Below are 18865 nucleotides of genomic sequence, written 5' to 3'. Positions count from 1 at the left end.
AAGTCTTCATCCAACCGGGCTGTAGTCCTCAACGAAGCCGGGAGAAGTCTTCATTCAAGCCGGGCGAAGTGGTGCTCCAGAGGGGCAGAAGTCTTCATCCAGACGGCATCTTCTATCTTCATCCATCCGGCGCGGAGCGGGTCCATCTTCAAGACATTCGACGTGGAGCATCCTCTTCATCCGACGGCTAAGACTGAATGAAGGTTCGTTTAAATGACGTCATCCAAGATGGCGTCCCTTCAATTCCGATTGGCTGATAGAATTCTATCAGCCAATCGGAATTAAGGTAGAAAAAATACTATTGGCTGATGCAATCAGCCAATAGGATTGAGCTTGCATTCTATTGGCTGATTGGAACAGCCAATAGAATACCAGCTCAATCCTATTGGCTGATTGCATCAGCCAATAGGATTTTTTCTACCTTAATTCCGATTGGCTGATAGAATTCCATCAGCCAATCGGAATTAAGGTAGAAAAAATCCTATTTAGTAACTATTCTACCTAGTTAAAATAAATACAAACTTGCCTGTAAAATAAAAATAAAACCTAAGGTAGATACAATGTAACTATTAGTTATATTGTAGCTAGCTTAGGGTTTATTTTATAGGTAAGTATTTAGTTTTAAATAGGAATTATTTAGTTAATGATAGGAATATTTATTTAGATTTATTTTAATTATATTTAAGTTAGGGGGTGTTAGGGTTATACTTAGATTTAGGGGTTAATAACTTTAATATAGTGGTGGCGACGTTGGGGGCAGCAGATTAGGGGTTGATAAATGTAGGTAGGTGTCAGCGATGTTAGGGACGGCAGATTAGGGGTTAATAATATTTAACTAATGTTTGCGAGGCGGGGGTGCAGCGGTTTAGGGGTTAATATGTTTATTCTAGTGGCGGTGATGTCCGGTTCAGAAGATTAGGGGTTAAAAATTTTATTTTAGTGTTTGCGATGCGGGAGGACCTCGGTTTAGGGGTTAATAGGTAGTTTATGGGTGTTAGTGTACTTTTTAGCACTTTAGTTAAGAGTTTTATGCTACGGCGTTGTAGTGTAAAACTCTTAACTACTGACTTTAAAATGCGGTACCAGTCTTGACAGGAGAGGGTGTACCACTCACTTTTTGTCAGACTCTTAATACCGGCGCTATGCAAGTCCCATTGAAAAAAGAGGATACGCAATTTACGTAAGTGGATTTGCGGTATTTCCAAGTCTGGTCAAAAAAGTAAGCGGTACATCTGTACCTGCAAGACTCGTAATACCAGCGGGCGTTAAAAAGCAGCGTTAGGACCTCTTAACGCTGCTTTTTAAACCTAACGCACAACTCGTAATCTAGCCGATAATTTCCAACTCTTTAAAGGGACGTAAAGATGGAATAAGAATTGTACATCATTGCTTTCCAAACTCCCATTTGAAGAACTTTAAGACTTTTCTTATGTTTGCAAAGATGCTTCTTTGAAAAGTTACCAAAATGGATATTAAAAAGCTACCTTCCATTTAATTAATTACCTCTGTCGTTTATTTCATTTAAATAGTTTCCAATCACTTTTTTGATTCAATGTTAGTAAAGGCTCAACAAAATAGGGGCATATTTTGCAGCCTGTCCCTAAGTAGAATTTATTTAATGTCTTGCTACATACAGACTGGATTTGTTTCCTGAATGTATTAAATGTATGCTAAGCTACCAGCATGGTGATCAAGTCCCCTTTGTCTGTGTGTGGACATGGTGAGATTGGTTGCTGCAGTCCCGCCCTCTCTGGCACCTACACCTACACCGTGCCAGCACATAAAGGAGAAGCCCTGGGGAGCTGCTTCACTCCCACTGATGAGCTGGAAGACTGAACACATGATGCTCTGGGCAGTCTGTGAGTGATCTGTTGTTACCTAGATACAGTGTCATGTAACATGCATGATAGCAATAATATCACTATCAACTGAATGACTTAAAGGGTTATAAAAGTCTTTTTTTTTCTTGTATTTGTTGCATTTGTTTTACGATGTATAACAGTTTTGAATTACAAGTTTTTGTTCTTTGTAAAATGGGTGTTACTCTGCTGAGGTTTTTTGTTGTTTGTAAGTTAGATCATTATTTACTAATAAGTCAGTAGTATTTGTGCTTAATGCCTAGTAAGCAATCAGTCCTTACAGGGATAGAAGCGTGGAAATTGAAATGTGTATAGGTACATTTTTAATTTTAAATAGAAGCATGTTTACAATATATCTCCCATTGCAAAAATGCTTCTAGTAAAAGTTATTACTGTTTTTCAGCAGCATATTCACATATGCCGTGAGGGCCCATGCACCAGTATTCAAGCAATATGTCTGCTCAGAGAGGTGGCATTGGGGTTTATTGCATCTGTGAAGAGTAATGCAGGGAAGGCTTGTATCAGTGCAGTTCTATGATATCTATACTCAAATTAATAATAAAGAGCAGCATGTATATTATTACTATTGCTTACTATAGAGTTACCCTTGGGGGGTCCCCCAAATAAATTTGCACATGGCCCTCTGTTGAGTAGGTACCGCATACTACTAGCTATTGCTGACTCTGAGCAGGCATGGTGTTTGCATACTGATGCATGGGCCGCCCTTTAATATTGTGTGTTGTCACCAAGTGTTACTTGATAAATATTTTACATATATCCTTGCAGTTAAAAAGCAAAATCACAGAAAACTACTGGAATAGCATTGTAATAAAAATATACAGATGCATTTTACAATATACTGTGTAAATTAATATTAATGTTTATATTTCAAAGTAAAATAAAACCTTAATTACAGACTTCAGCTTTAAACCAGGCAAAACACAACACAGCATACCAGGCTATTTGTTTATGTGGGCAATATGCTGTCATATTAAGAACTAAATCACCCAGGCCAGTAGGTAAGTCTCTCAATATATTGATTTGAGGGGGTAAAGTCCACTTTGTGTCTTTAGTTGTTTTAAAATGAGTTGCATCTAGTTTACAATAGTGTTGTCCAGTCATTTCAAATGATGGGCCACCTAAAAAAAATATATACTGGGCGCTTGAGCAAGAATTAAAAAAAAAAATATTCAGATCTCTATGAACAGCCTTTGCTTGCACTTGAACAAGTATATTAAACACGGATTCAGAAACATACTTTTGGATAATCCCAGAGGGAATACTAATGAGCAACGTATGTGAACAAATTAAGCCCTTCCACAGTTTCACCTGTTACATACAAGGGTGTAGTGTAAATAAATTACAGATATAGTATTGTGATTACAACCAAATCTTTCACAACTTGGTTGTACATTACAAGATATAATTAGCTGTAGAAAACCTATGTAAAAGTGGTGAACAATCAGTGTCTTTCTTCTTCTACGTCACCTTAAAGGGATGGTGAACACTATGTGATTGCTATATAAAATGCTTAGATATACATATAAGCCAGCTTTGTAATAGACTTTCAATATTTATTTTGCCCACTTTTCCTTAAGTCTGCAAATTTGTAGATTTTCCAGTCCTAAAAACTGAAATAGCACATGGCAGTTTTCACCTTGCCACATACATCTCCCTAATTTGCAGTGTCACTATTTCTGCTAAAACCAAACCATTGAGATTTTGCTAAAATAATGACAGCGACGAGACGTCACCTCCAGACTCAAGTATTGATTGGTTCTTTTTAAATAAGCAAAGTGAAGGGTTAAATTTGACCACTGACAAACCATTGCAGCAAGAAAAATATCAATCTGTTTTACTAGATTTCAAATTAATCTACTGGAAGATTGCAGAAATTGTAGTTACAAGGTGTTTACTTTCCCAGACTAACGTCTGTGTTTTGTGCAGAAAACCTTGATTTATGAATTATGTTAAAATAAATAATAATAAAACCAGGCAACCAGTGACAGTCCTGCTAAATAATTCCATTGTAAAGACAAAGTTTTTATACTTTTTATTTTTTTAAGACTTGAATCTTATTCTTCATATGAAAGGGTACAATTTAAATAGATATTGTATTCAAAAATATATAGCATCCGTATGAAACACTAGACTTTAAATGGGATCATGTTTGTTGCAAGAATAAAGTAAAACAATGTACATTTAAACCACTGGTTTCCAAATCTGTTCTCAGGTCTCTCTAACATTCCAGATTTTGAGGATATCTAAACTAGAGCACAGGTGTAACAATCAGTAAACCTGTTTATTTTACCTGCTCTCACCCACGGTAATCCTGAAAATCTTGACTGTTATGGAGGCCTGAGGACAAGTTTGAAAACATAAACTAACATGCTTTTAAATCTCATAAAATAAAGTTCAACATATTTTGAAGCAGATCTTTGAAATGGATGACAGATATTTATTTATTTTTAAAGGGACACTGAACCCATTTTTTTTTCTTTTGTGATTCAGAAAGAGCATGCATTTTTAAGCAACTTTCTAATTTACTCCTATTATCAATTTTTCTTCATTCTCTTGCTATCATTATTTGAAATAGGCATCTAAGCTTTTTTTTGGTTTCAGTACTCTGGACAGCACTTTTTTATTGGTGGATGAATTTATCCACCAATCAGCAAGGTCAACCCAGGTTGTTCACCAAAAATGGGCCGGCATCTAAACTTACATTCTTGCATTTCAAATAAAGATACCAAGAGAATGAAGAAAATTTGATAATAGGAGTAAATTAGAAAGTTGCTTAAAATGTCGTGCTCAATCTGAATCACGAAAGAACATTTTTGGGTACAGTGTCCCTTTAAGTAATGGAATAGTAAATATGCAATATTTAAAAATAAATAAACTTTGGAAAGTGTATTGTGATCCTTCCCCCTTTAATGTGATCCTATTGATCCATTTTACCTGCTGAATAGTATTAAAGGGACATGATATTTAAATTATTCAGACTTGGCCTCGCACGATTATCTAAGAAATCTTGTCAGTACTACAAGGTCACTTTAAAAGATTTTGGAAAGGCAAATTTTAGCTTGAGATTTGTTTATCTCCCTGTGAAAGTTTCTGGATTTGAAGGAGAGACAACTACTAAGATTAAATAAATTGCGTAATTTTTCTCCATTGCAGTGATTGTTGATCACTGGGTTCTTGATTGGTCTGTGTATACAGTGAGTGATAAGGAGGACTTTAAATGGTCTGTGGTTTCAATAAGTAGAAACAGCTATTTCATATACAAAAATATCAGGACATTCAACTTAAAGGGACAGTCAAGTCCAAAAAAAACTTTCATGATTCAGATAGGGCATTACAGCGGTAAAAAGTATATTAATATAACAGTGTTGGTTTTGCAAAACTGGGGAATGGGCAATAAAGGGATTATCTATCTTTTTAAACAACAAACATTCTGGTTATTAGAAAGAGCAAGAAGGGACTTCCTCTTAATAAGAATACACTGGTTAGCACTCAAGGTTTATAAGTTTCCAATAAAATTCATATGGAACAGCTGATAGTAATGAACTTGTGGAGCTAAAATAAAACTTAACTTTTAATAAGTATACTAGTAAAATTAGGAAATTAATTTAAAAACGCACCTAAGTATCCCTTAGTAGTCAAATTAATTATGTATGATGTGACATTTTGTGTCAAAATAATGAGAACCATAAGTTGGAAATACATAGAGTACCTTAATGATGTAACTTTAATCAAGGGTCTGTATATTGCACAGGCCCAATACAACTGTATACAGTGGTGGCATTTTGAGAGCACAGTACTTTGCTCTTGATATTTATCAATCGGTAAGTAGCCTTTTAGTATTCAAAGAGCAGCTATGGTATGTAACGTTTGGCACAGTGTTGCAATCTGGCTTTATTGTGCTTTACTCTTAATATTGTCAGTTAGTAAGTAGCCTTTAACATTCAAACAACAGCTGAGAGGTATATCGTTTTGCACAATATTTCAATCTGATTGTACTTGATTGGGTTATGTAAGGATACAAATCCAATAACGATTCTAGACACTTAGTCTTATGTTGGTATAGTAAATATTTTTACAAACAACCCTTCTTTAACTAGAATATAGTGCACAAGATATTACTAGAGAGGAACCTCTTATTGGTTAGCTTAAAGAAGGTACTGTATATACGAGGATTTGTAGTTTTATTCCTTCTATCGTTAAGTCTGTAGCACTCAAATAATCTTAACTGAGCCTTAATTACGGCTTGTGACAATTAACTCTTATTTATGTGCTTTAAACAACAGTTTAATGTATTCACTATAGCAAATAGCGTAATGATTCTTCCAACCCACAATGGTATGTTTAGTTGCTATAATTGTACATATATTATCTACAATCTCTTCTCTCTGATATCTTGTAATAGTAATATTGAGGATAATCACCTCTTAATAACTGCCAGTTATTTTCTTACTAGCTTGTTCTTATTCAAATTATGGCTCTGTGCGGATCCTTATTAGTGCTCGATACTTGGAGTGTTTAATATTGGCTCTGACTTGTACTAAGCTCAAGGGCCCCCTGAGTACACTGTGTAACAGTAAGGTTACTTTTTATCCAACCTATACCGTGCCCGTAAGAATGACACTGATAATATTAATAGTAAAATATCAGCATTGACTACAGTAAGAGAGGGATAGCTTAAGGCTAGCTAAAAACACAGGAGCTCCTAGGACTCCTCACCAAGACCCTGACCTTCCTGACATGTTTCGCCGTGGACCGGCTTTATCAAAGGCATTCTGGTGTTGACTGTCCCTTTTTTATAAAGGGACAGTTTACTTGAAAGCTTTTATTGTTTAAATAGATATATAATGCCTTTACCACCCATTTTCCAGCTTTGTACAACCAACATTGTTATATTAAAGGGATAGTAAACCCAAATTTGTTCTTTCATGATTCATAGAGCATTACATTTTAAGCTATTTTCTAAGTTACTCCTATTATAATTATTTTTTCTTTTCGTTCTCTTGCTATCTTTATTTGAAAAAGCAGGAATCTAAGCTAAGGACCTGGCCCATTTTTAGTTCAGAACCCTGGAGAGCGCTTGCTGATAAGTGGCTACATTTAGCCACCAATTAGCAAGCACAACCCAGGTGCTAAACAAAAAATGGGCCGGCTTCTAAGCTTACATTCTTGCTTTTCAAATAAAGATAGCAAGAGAATGACAAAATTGATAATAGGAGTAAATTAGAAAGTTGCTTAAAATTGCATGTTCTTTCTGAACAATGAAAGAAAAAAATATGGGCTTACTATCCCTTTAAATTACTTTATAACCTCTAAATCTCTGCCTGTTTCTAAGCCCCAGCAGGCTGCCTCCTATCTCAGTGCATTAGCGTTTCACAACAGACAATGCTAGCTCATGTTTGCCATATAGATAACATTGTGCTCACTCCCATTGAGTTACGCATGAGACAAAACTAACTTTCTAAAATGCAAGCTTGTAAAAATCACTGAGGTGAGGGGCAGCCTGCAGAGGCTTAGATACAAGGTAATCACAGAAGTAAAAAGTATATTAATATAACGGTGTTGGTTATGCAAAACTGGAGAATGGGTAATAAAGGGATGATCTTTCTTTTTAATTAAGACATTCTAAACAGTGTTTGCTTAAGTGCAGGAGCTCAGTTATTTGTCCCTAAATATCTAAAAAAAAAGTAGTAGTGCTTAGTTATATTATACTATGCACAATATCACTCTTTTGATGTAAATCAATACATATACACAATTCTATCTATTGGGTACTTATAGAGTGCAAAATAATCACCTGTGAGGATCTGAAGGCGATAGGGGAGGGGATGGGCATTCAGTCGAAGAGCCAGGTTTTGAGGTCCTTTCTGAACTTTGTAAGGGAGGTGGATTGTCTGAGGTGCAGCGGGAGGGTGTTCCATGTCTTTGCTACCATGTGGGAGAAGGATCTTTTGCCCGCTGTGGATTTGCTGATGCGGGGGATGACTGCGAGTGCTTGGTCGGCCGATCAGAGTTGTCTGGCGGGGGTGTAGAAATTTACACGGTGGTTGAGGTATTCGGGTCCGATATTGTGTAGGGCCTTGAACGCGTGGGTAAGGAGCTTGAAGGTAATTCTCTTGTTGATGGGAAGCCAGTGAAGGTTCCTTAGGTGTTCAGTTATGTGGAATTGGAGAGGGATGTCAAGGATATGTCTGGCTGAGGCGTTCTGGATACGTTGGAGTCTCTTTTGGAGTTTGATGGTGGAGCCGGCGTAAAGTGCGTTGCCGTAGTCTAACTGGCTGCTGACGAGGGCGTGGGTGACTATTTTCTTGGTTTCAGTAGGGATCCACTTGAAGATTTTTCGTAGCAGGTGGAGAATGTGGAAGCATGTTGAGGTGATGGCATTGATTTGTTGGTCCATGGAGAGTGAGGAGTCCAGGATGAAGCCTAGATTTCGTGCATGGTCGGTTGGGGTTAGAGGGTGACCGAGGGCTGTGGGCCACCAGGAGTCGTCCCATGCGGATTTATTGGGTTTGAGGAGGAGGACTTAGTTTTGTCTGTGTTCAGTTTGAGCCGGTTGTCCTTCATCCAGGCAGCGACTGCTGTCAGGCCTTCATGGACGTTCTTTTTGGCGGTGGTGGGATCTCGGGTGAGTGAGATGATTAACTGGGTGTTGTCGGCATTGGAGACTATGTTGAGGTCGTGGCGTCTGACGATGGCGGCAAGAGGGGCCATGTAGATGTTGAAGAGGGTGGGACTCAGCGAAGAGCCTTGCGGTACACCACAGTTGACTGGTGTGGCTTTGGAGGAGAAAGGCGGGAGTATGACTTTCTGGGTCGTGCCCGTAAGGAAGGAGGTGGTGATCCATTCCAGGGCTTTGCTGCGGATACCGGCATCGTGTAGGCCGGTGTTGTGGTCGACAATGTCGAAAGCTGCTGAGAGGTCTAGAAGGATAAGGGCGGCTGTTTCTCCTCGGTCGAGCATGATGCGGATGTCGTCTGTGGTGGCAAGGAGGGTGGTCTCGGTGCTGTGGTTGCTTCTGAAACCGGATTGGGAGTGGTCCAGGGTGTGGTTCGCCTCAATGTGGTCAATAAGTTGCAAGTTGATGGACTTCTCTATGACTTTGGCCGGGAAGGGGAGTAGAGAGATGGGGCGGTAGTTATTCAGGTCCGTGGGGTCTGCCGACTGTTTCTTCAGCAGGTGTTTCAGTTCCGCGTGCTTCCAGATATCTGAGAAGGTGCTGGTTTTGATTGAGCAGTTGATAGTACGGCGGAGTTCAGGGGCGATGGTGTTGCTTGCTTTTGTTGAATATGTGATGGGGGCATGGGTCCGAGGGTGTGCCGGAGTGGATGGATTTCATGATTCTGACTGTGTCGTCTATGGTGACGGGCTCCAGATAGTCTGGGTGAGGTGGGGCGAATTTGGGAGGGGTGTCATTGGGTGTAGGGGAGTGGGCGGTGGAGGATGATGTGTGAACGTGTCATAGATGTCGAATCTTGCAGTGGAAGTGTGTAGCGAGGGTATTGCAAAGGTCCTGGGATGGTGGAATGTTGGTGGTGTCACTGTTGGGTTTAGAGAATTCCTTGATGACTGAGAACAACTCCTTGATGTTTTGTGCATTAGAGTTGATTCTGTCTTGGATGGCTTTTTTTTTTTTTGGCGGTTTTTATGAGGTGGTGGTGGGTGGTGATTGCTTCCTTAAAGGCAGCTTTATCAAGAAGGGTCTTGCTGGATCTCCAGGTTCTTTCCAGTCATCTGCAGTGGCGTTTGGAGGGCTGGGGTGAACCAGCTGGCTTTGTTGGTGGTTTGGCGGCCAGATGGGTTTTTGAGGGGGCGAGGGTGTTGGAGCAGTCTGTAATCCAGCGGTGGAGGTTGCGGGCGGAGGAGTTGGTGTCTGTGGAGGTAGGTGGGGAGGATTTGTTTAGGGTGCGGTGTAGTTGGTCTTGGATAATGTGGTACTGTCGGAGGTGGGTGGTGGGTTTGTTGAACTAGAAGTGTATGCAGTGGTGGTCAGTCCAGAGGAGTTCGGTGATGTGATTGATTGAGATGTGGTTGCCTGAGGAGAAGATTGGGTAAAGGGTGTGGCCGACTGTGTGGGTTGGGTAGTTTACAAGTTGCTTCAGTCCGATTTAGTTCCGAGGTTTTTCAGGAGGGTGGAGGTGTTGTGATCGTTGCGGTTGTCAAGATGGAAGTTGAGGTCACCAAGGAGGATGTAGTCAATTGAGTTGAGGGCATGGGGTGCGATGTGGTCGGTGATGGAGTCGCAGAAGGCGGGACGAGGTCTGGGAGGTCTGTAGATGAGGGTGCCGCTGAGGGTGGTGTTGGGGTTGACCTGGATCTTGAAATGTAGGTGTTCTAGGCCTGATGAGTGGTTGTCGGAGCTGGTTGTGACTTGGATGGTGTGTTTATGGATGATGGCGATGCCTCCTCCAGGTCGGTTGCTGCGGTCTTTGTGGCAGATCTTGTAGCCGATGGGTATTGCAGTGGCGATGTCTGGCGCTTATGCAGGGTTTAGCCAGGTCTCGGTGAGGAAGGTGACGTCAGGAGAGGTGGAGTCTAGCAGTTGAGGAGGATGCAGTTGAGGTAATTGCTGCTGTTTTTGGGTTGGTTGGGTTGGGGTCCGGAGGGAGCAGTTGCAGCAGGTGAAAGGTCTGAAGGTGTTGGTCGGGGATGCCTGGTGGCAGGCGGATAATCTACCGGTGTTGAGTGCGTGGAGGGTGCTGGTGTCGTGGCGGCAGTTTCGGGAGCCAAGGTTTGTGGCGTTGGGTGCAGTTGGGGTGTGACTGGGCGCTGACAGGCTTGCCTTTGGTGTGCCTTCGGCGCACCAGCGGCACGCCCACTGCGCTAGTCTGCTGCGCAGTCGTGCATCGATCACCATTAAATACAGCAGGAAGGTGGGCGGGCTGGTTAGCTGGGTAGGGGGTAGGTGTGAAATAACAGAGCAAACAAAATACAGAAAGATACAGCACAAATACATAGGGATAAGGGAGAGAGAACTTACTTTAGTGGTGCAGTGATGACCATTAAATACAGCAGGAAGGTGGGCGGGCTGGTTAGTTGGGTAGGTGTGAAATAATAACAGAGCAAACAAAATACAGAAAGATACAGCACAAATACATAGGCATAAGGGAGAACTTACTTTAGTGGTGCAGCGATCACCATTAAATCCAATTAAATAACAATAGTGCTTGTTAGACTCTGTTTACAGAGACTAAAGCTTATATTGATTACATACTACACTGAGATTACTTAGATGTAACACTGATAAAAGTTGTTTATGGCCCCTGCGTGCGCTTTCATTATATATATATATATATATTTATTATTATTAGATATTATTATTATTATTATTATTAGATATTATTATTATTATTATTATTAGATATTATTATTATTAGATATTATTATTATTATTATTATTATTATTATTATTATTTTAGGCAAGAATATAATAACAATATAAAATTATTCCTTTACAGACTGGTGCAGCAACTGAACAAAAAGACATACGATTTTACATGAGGTAAATGACAGTGTATACATATTAATGGTCACAGTATCAAAGTCATTTAATGCATTCTTATATCTAGCTAGCGTATATAAAGATAGCCATGCTATTAGAAGTTGGTATTCTGAATCAGTCTTTTAAGTTTGTATGGCAAAATCCTATATGGCTAGTGAGGCCATATGTAGTTACACCAACAGTTCCAACAGAGAAAACATAAGAGTAAAAACAATACCAGCACATACCAGTTTACAGAAAGCAAGGGGTAAATGCTATATTTATGGCATATGCAGCATGTACGAGCAGATATTGAATTATTGAGCAGAATGAACTGGTGTTCCCTTGACTAGAGTGTGGAAGAGGGAAGGCAAGGGTATAAAGAAGAAAGAAAAAGGGGGACAAGAGTGGGGGGGGAGAGAACAGGGAGAGGAGGGGTCAGGTGGTAAGTATGGGGGGGAATGTACTGCTTCCCAAGAAGGGCACCTCTAAACCTGCACACTGAGGCGCTCTCCCTAATGGGGAAGAAGAATTAATGTCTAGGATAGATCCCTATGGGCTTTGCTTCAGGTAGGCCTCCCAGGATTCCCAGACAAGGCTAAATGTGGCTGACTGGTTCCTCATCCGAAAGACATAGTCTTCCATGGACTTAATGTATTGTAGGTAATCGACTACCGCCTGCCACCTAGGTGGCTGCAGTTTCTTCCAGTTCCTGGCTATCACCATTTTAAGTGCTGTCAGCAGGTAGATGCATAAGTATCTCTTATGTACAGGGAGTTTTTTAATCCCTATGTGAAGTAGGGCCAGGCTAGGATTATCTGGAATTGACCACAGCGGCCTGATTCTATCACAAGACCACCACACATGTAATGGGGTGCCTGTTTCTCCACACTCCCTCCAACACATAGGTGAGTGTCCAGGATACAAAGTCTGCAGCTTAGTCGGCACCAAGTGCCATCTAGTAATAATTTTAAAATAGAGTTTTTACATGGTGATGCAGTGCAAGGTGGATTTGGTCGTCGTTATGGCCCTCGTCCAGTCAGGAATTGTGTGGGTTTGTCGAATTTCAGTCTCCCATGAAGTCATGTGTCTAGTTTTAACAAGGATAGGGGGTCCTAGGAGGGATCTATAGTGGGTAGATAGGGGTTTATATAGTTTCAGTCCCGCCTTCCACCTAACCTCCCAGATAGTGGGGGCCCTGATCTTATCAGTCAGGAACCCCCACGCCTTCATGAGGGATCGTAGCCTCAGATAATCAAATTCCAAGTACTGGGGGAGGGCAACTCTCGCGGTCATGTCTCGGGAGAAAGAAGGTTATCATTCAGATAAAAATCCTCAAGAGATTGAATCTCTGATTCTCTCCAGCTAGCAAGTCTTACGTTAGAAAGGCCTTGTAAAAGGAGCACCACCCGATGGACCGGGGATGGATGTGGAGTGATCAGCACATTATGGCGCAACTGGAACCAAGTCAACTGGCAGTCTTTAATTAGATGATTGGAGATAACTATCTCGGATGCCAAGTGTGAGGGGATCCATAGCAAATCTGAAAGGTCTATATGTGCCGGTAAAGATGCTTGCTCCAATTCCCTCCATCTGGTGAGTGGGAGATCTCTTCCCCAGGCTGAAACATGGGAGATCATTGCCGCCTGATGGTATAATTGAATATTTGCTAGGCCTAGCCCACCGCGCTCAATTGGGGCTTGGAGGGTAGCAGCTGCAACTCTGGGTTTCTTGTAGTTCCAGATATATGCATTGAACAGCGCTTGAAAATTCCTCGAGTTGCGCTGGAACTGGGACGGGAATACACTGCATAATGTAGGTCAATTTAGGGAGGATCATCCCCTTCAGGGCGGCAATCCTACCCATCTATGATATCTCCTCATATTTCTTTGATTTCAGTTGGGCCTCAATCCCCTTTAGAAGTGTGGTATAGTTGTCTTGTAATACCACCCCTTTGTCGTGAGACAAAAATACCCCAAGGCGTCGGATCCCTCTCAGTGACCACTTGAATTCATATTGATTCCTAAGGTCTTTCTGTTCCTTCTGATCTATATGTATCATACGCTTCAGTTTTAGACATATTGACTTTGTAATTCGATATTCTGCTAAGAGTCTATGGTCTCCAGCAGGGGAGGAAGGGACACGACTGGGTTTGCAAGAAAGAGTGAGATCGTCGGCAAAGAGGGCTAGTTTCTGATGCGTGTCAGGTATCTGAAGGCCTTGAATCTCTACATTTTTTCTAATGGCTTCTGCTAGTGGTTCTATGGTCAACGCAAAGAGGAGCGGAGACACTGGGCACCCCTGTCTGGTCCCATTTCTGATATAGATCTTAGGGGAACAGAATCCTAGGCCCTTAACTACTGCTGTAGGGGAGGCATAAAGCGCTGCAATCACCGTGCTGAAAGATTGGGGGATCCTAAAGTGTTCCAAGACACTGAACATGTAGTCCCAACCCACCCTGTCAAACGCTTTTTCTGCATCCAGTGACAGGGTGAGAAGGGGTAACTCCATATCCGCCGCCTCCATAAAAATATTTAATAGCCTGCGGGTGTTGTCTGTACCTTGTCTACCCTGCACAAATCCCACTTGGTCTAGGTGGACCAGCGAGGGCAGATGTTGACCTAGTCTAGTCGCCAGGACCTTTGCGTAGATCTTCACGTCCACGTTGATAAGCGAAATAGGTCGGTAGCTTTCACAGAATGTGGGATCTTTACCCTCCTTAGGGATAGTCAAAATATTAGCTTCTAGAAATTCCGGTAAGAAAGTCCCGCCTTTCGCCACCTCTCTGTAAACACGGAGTAATAGAGGTGAGAGTGTCTGAGAGAGGGTACGAAAAAATAAAGCTGTGAAGTCATCCGGAGCCTTATGGGGCTTCAGAGCTAAAATAGCCGATTTAATCTCATCTAAAGTGAAGGAGGCTGTCAGATCGTCTATCGCATCGTTGCCTAATGTGGGTAGATCCACGGGAGCCTACTTCCGGGGAGTTCCCATCAAGGTTATACAGTGAGGAATAATAGTCGGCAAATGCCTTCCCTATATCTTTAAGAGAGTAGACTGCCCCTCCCTTCATTTTGATGGTAGGGATTCTGGCTTGGACCGCGCGCTCCCTGAGTTTCCTGGCAACTAATCTATCTGCTCTATTTCCTTTATCATAATAAAGCTGTTTAAGCCGGAATAGGTTGGCCTGTACCCGAAGTTGTTCTCTTATTGATTTCGTCTCTCAGGGTGCCTACTTTTTCAGCAAGATTGGGAGAGGGAGCTGCCTTGTTTGCTTGTTCAAGCTGCCTTATATCAGCATAGAGCTTGGTGAGGGGGATCTTAGTGGCCGCTTTCAGCTGGGCACTCTTCTTAAGAAAATACCCTCTAAGGTAAGCTTTAAGGGAGGCCCACAAGATCTCTAGATTTGTGTTACCTGTATCATTGTGTTTCAGGAAGTCTAGAATTACTTCTACCAACAGAGGGACCTCACCTTCAGAGAGAAATCCATCCGGAAGTTTCCAGGCGGGTTTACTATCTGGGGGTCTTAGGGCTGAACAGCGCGCACTTACTAGGTCATGGTCTGACCAGGTGCAGGGTCTGATACGTGGGGTATGGAACTTGTCCAGGGTCCATGAGTCACACAGTAGGTAGTCGATCCGTGAATAGGAGTTATGTGGCTTGGAATGGTATGTATAGTCTCTTTCTGTCGGAGCAAGGCATCGCCATATGTCATATAGGCCATATTGGTACATAAGTTTACGTAGCGCATTAGACTGAGTGGTTACATTTTGGTCAATTGGGTGTGAGTACATTGTTTTATCTAGACTAGGGTCCCAGACTAAGTTAAGGTCTCCCCCTATCAGTAGGTGGCCCCTCTTAAGTTCATCTATTCGTCTCAGGAATCCCCTCAAAAAAGGGATTTGCTTAGTGTTGGGGGCGTAAACAGAGGCTAATGTATAGAGGACCCCGTTTAGTGTGCAAACTATGATGATGTACCTACCCTCCGGGTCACGCTCAGCATACTCTATAGTATAGCAGACATCTATATGTATTAGGATGGCAACACCTCTTTTCTTTTCCGAGTAGGAACCCAATTCACATATCGGGTAATGGGTCGGGTTTCGAAACTGCCGCATGTGCTTGTCCCAGTGTGTCTCCTGTAGGAAAACTACGTGTAGCTTGTGGGAGGCCAGGTAGTTGGACAGCAAGCTGCGCTTGGTGGGGGAGTTTAGTCCCTGAACATTTAGGGTGGCTATGGTTATAGGAGCCATGAGTGTCTATAGGGACTCTGAGGAAAAAGGGTATTAGAGGGACAAAAGGGAGGGAAGAAGTAGATAGGGGACACAATAGATATGATGCTATCTGCTCGTTTAATCTTATTTGTATGTCTCTATATTAAGCTGTCTAGTGAATGGTAATGGGTATAAAACACTATCTCAATGAGTGCTCTCTCGTCTAGTGCCGAGAGGACACAACTACTAAGGTGGGGGGGGGAGGCAGGCACGTGAGGCCAGCCCCCAGTCAGCCGTTCTGACTCGTGCTTCAAATTATTTTTAAGAATGTTACGTTTTTTACTTAATATCCATTACACTGCCCTGGAATCTACCACATCAAACTATTACGGGACTGGTAGGAGGTGTACTATAAGATGATAGTGTGTGTCTAATTTCTGTGGTGCGGCACAGTGTCCAAATTGAGTTCTAAAGGGAATGCCTCTAAGAGGCAATAGTTGTGGATGACATTAACTGCTGTGGGCCCCAGAGGGAGCAAGGGGGTATCTAATTCAGATGTTATGGAGGTAGTACCACCAGCACGCATCATCTCTCCCCCTTTCCCCAAGATCCACAAATCTGTATGGTATGTTACATAGCTTTAAAAAAAAAACAAAAAAAAAAAATACAGGTTGTAACAGTATATGTATATAGAAAAACATTTACCTTTTTGATGTTGACAGGCAACCATTTCCATATCAGTACCTTTTATAAGTGCGAAAACCGGAGAAACAGACTGATCAAAATGGTCACCCCTTCCCCCCCCCCCCCCCATAAACATTTAAATAAAACAATGTCATTTGGTAAATGGACAAACTAAGGCCTAGATTTGGAGTTTGGCGGTAGCCGTGAAAACCAGCGTTAGAGGCTCCTAACGCTGGTTTTAGGCTACCTCCGGTATTTGGAGTCACTCAAAAAAGGGTCTAACGCTCACTTTTCAGCCGCGACTTTTCCATACCACAGATCCCCTTACGTAAATTGCGTATCCTATCTTTTCAATGGGATTTTTCTAACTCCGGTATTTAGAGTCGTGTCTGAAGTGAGCGTTAGAAATCTAACGACAAAACTCCAGCCGCAGGAAAAAAGTCAGTAGTTAAGAGCTTTCTGGGCTTACGCCGGTTTATAAAGCTCTTAACTACTGTACTCTAAAGTACACTAACACCCATAAACTACCTATGTACCCCTAAACCGAGGTCCCCCCACATCTCCGCAACTCGATTAAATTTTTTTAACCCCTAATCTGCCGACCGCCAACTATGTTATCCTTATGTACCCCTAATCTGCTGCCCCTAACACCGCCGACCCCTATATTATATTTATTAACCCCTAATCTGCCCCCCACAACGTCGCCGCCAGCTACCTACACTTATTAACCCCTAATCTGCCGTCCGCACGCCGCCAGCTACATTATCCCTATGTACCCCTAATCTGCTGCCCTAACATCGCCGACCCCTATATTATATTTATTAACCCCTAACCTGCCCCCCACAACGTCGCCTCCGCCACCTACCTACAATAATTAACCCCTAATCTGCCGACCGCAAAGAGCCGCCAGCTACATTATCCCTATGTACCCCTAATTTGCTGCCCCTAACACTGCCGACCCCTATATTATATTTATTAACCCCTAACCTGCCCTCCCTAACATCGCCGACACCTAACTTCAATTATTAACCCCTAATCTGCCGACCGAATCTCGCCGCTATTCTAATAAATGTATTAACCCCTAAAGCTAAGTCTAACCCTAATACTAACACCCCCCTAAATTAAATATAATTTTAATCTAAAGAAATTAATTCACTCTTATTAAATAAATTATTCCTATTTAAAACTAAATACTTACCTGTAAAATAAATCCTAATATAGCTACAACATAAATTATAATTATATTATAGCTATTTTAGGATTAATATTTATTTTACAGGTAACTTTGTATTTATTTTAACCAGGTACAATAGCTATTAAATAGTTAAGAACTATTTAATAGCTAAAATAGTTAAAATAATTACAAATTTACCTGTAAAATAAATCCTAACCTAAGTTACAATTAAACCTAGCACTACACTATCAATAAATTAATTAAATAAAATACCTACAATTACCTACTATTAAACCTAACACTACACTATCAATAAATAAATTAAATACAATACCTACAAATAACTACAATGAAATAAACTAACTAAAGTACAAAAAAATAAAAAAATATTTACAAACATAAGAAAAATATTACAACAATTTTAAACTAATTACACCTACTCTAAGCCCCCTAATAAAATAACAAAGCCCCCCAAAATAAAAAAATGCCCTACCCTATTCTAAATTACTAAAGTTCAAAGCTCTTTTACCTTACCAGCCCTGAACAGGGCCCTTTGCGGGGCATGCCCCAAGAAGTTCAGCTCTTTTGCCTGTAAAAAAAAAAACATACAATACCCCCCCCACAACATTACAACCCACCACCCACATACCCCTAATCTAACCCAAACCCCCCTTAGGTTTATTTAACACTAAGCCCCTGAAGATCATCCTACCTTGTCTTCACCTCACCGGGTATCACACCGATCCGTCCTGGCTCCGATATCTTCATCCAACCCAAGTGGGGGCTAGACATCCACTGAAGAAGTCAATAAGAGGGTCCAAAGTCTTCATCCTATCCGGGAAGAAGAGTAGATCCGGACCGGCAACCATCATCTTTCAAGCGGCATCTTCTATCTTCATCCGATGAGGACCGGCTCCATCCTGAAGACCTCCACCGCGGACCCATCTTCATCCGGCGACGTCCAACTGAAGAATGACGGTTCCTTTAAGGGACGTCATCCAAGATGGCGTCCCTCGAATTCCAATTGGCTGATAGGATTCTATCAGCCAATCGGAATTAAGGTAGGAATATTCTGATTGGCTGATGGAATCAGCCAATCAAGATCAATCCGATTGGCTGATCCAATCAGATTGAGCTCGCATTCTATTGGCTGTTCCGATCAGCCAATAGAATGCGAGCTCAATCTGATTGGCTGATTGGATCAGCCAATCGGATTGAACTTGATTCTGATTGGCTGATTCCATCAGCCAATCAGAATATTCCGATTGGCTGATAGAATCCTATCAGCCAATCGGAATTCGAGGGACGCCATCTTGGATGACGTCCCTTAAAGGAACCGTCATTCTTCAGTTGGACGTCGCCGGATGAAGATGGGTCCACGGTGGAGGTCTTCAGGATGGAGCCGGTCCTCATCGGATGAAGATAGAAGATGATGGTT

General features: G+C 41.7%; 1 protein-coding gene across 1 annotated transcript in view; it reads left to right on the top strand.

Moving 5' to 3' along the window:
- Positions 1 to 1824: 1824 nt before the first annotated feature.
- The window catches only part of LOC128655447 (glutathione S-transferase A4-like), a 34081-nt gene continuing 17040 nt past the window's right edge, over positions 1825 to 18865 (top strand). Inside the window, exons 1-2 of the mRNA XM_053709070.1 lie at positions 1825 to 1859; positions 11336 to 11379. The gene's annotated coding sequence lies outside the window, so the exon portion shown is untranslated. The remainder of the gene's footprint in view (positions 1860 to 11335; positions 11380 to 18865) is intronic.

The sequence above is a fragment of the Bombina bombina genome, chromosome 4 (assembly GCF_027579735.1).
Source record: "Bombina bombina isolate aBomBom1 chromosome 4, aBomBom1.pri, whole genome shotgun sequence".
NCBI classification, from domain to species: Eukaryota; Metazoa; Chordata; class Amphibia; order Anura; family Bombinatoridae; genus Bombina; species Bombina bombina.
Note: the sequence above shows the minus strand (reverse complement) of the source record. Positions and strands in the feature narration are given on the sequence as shown.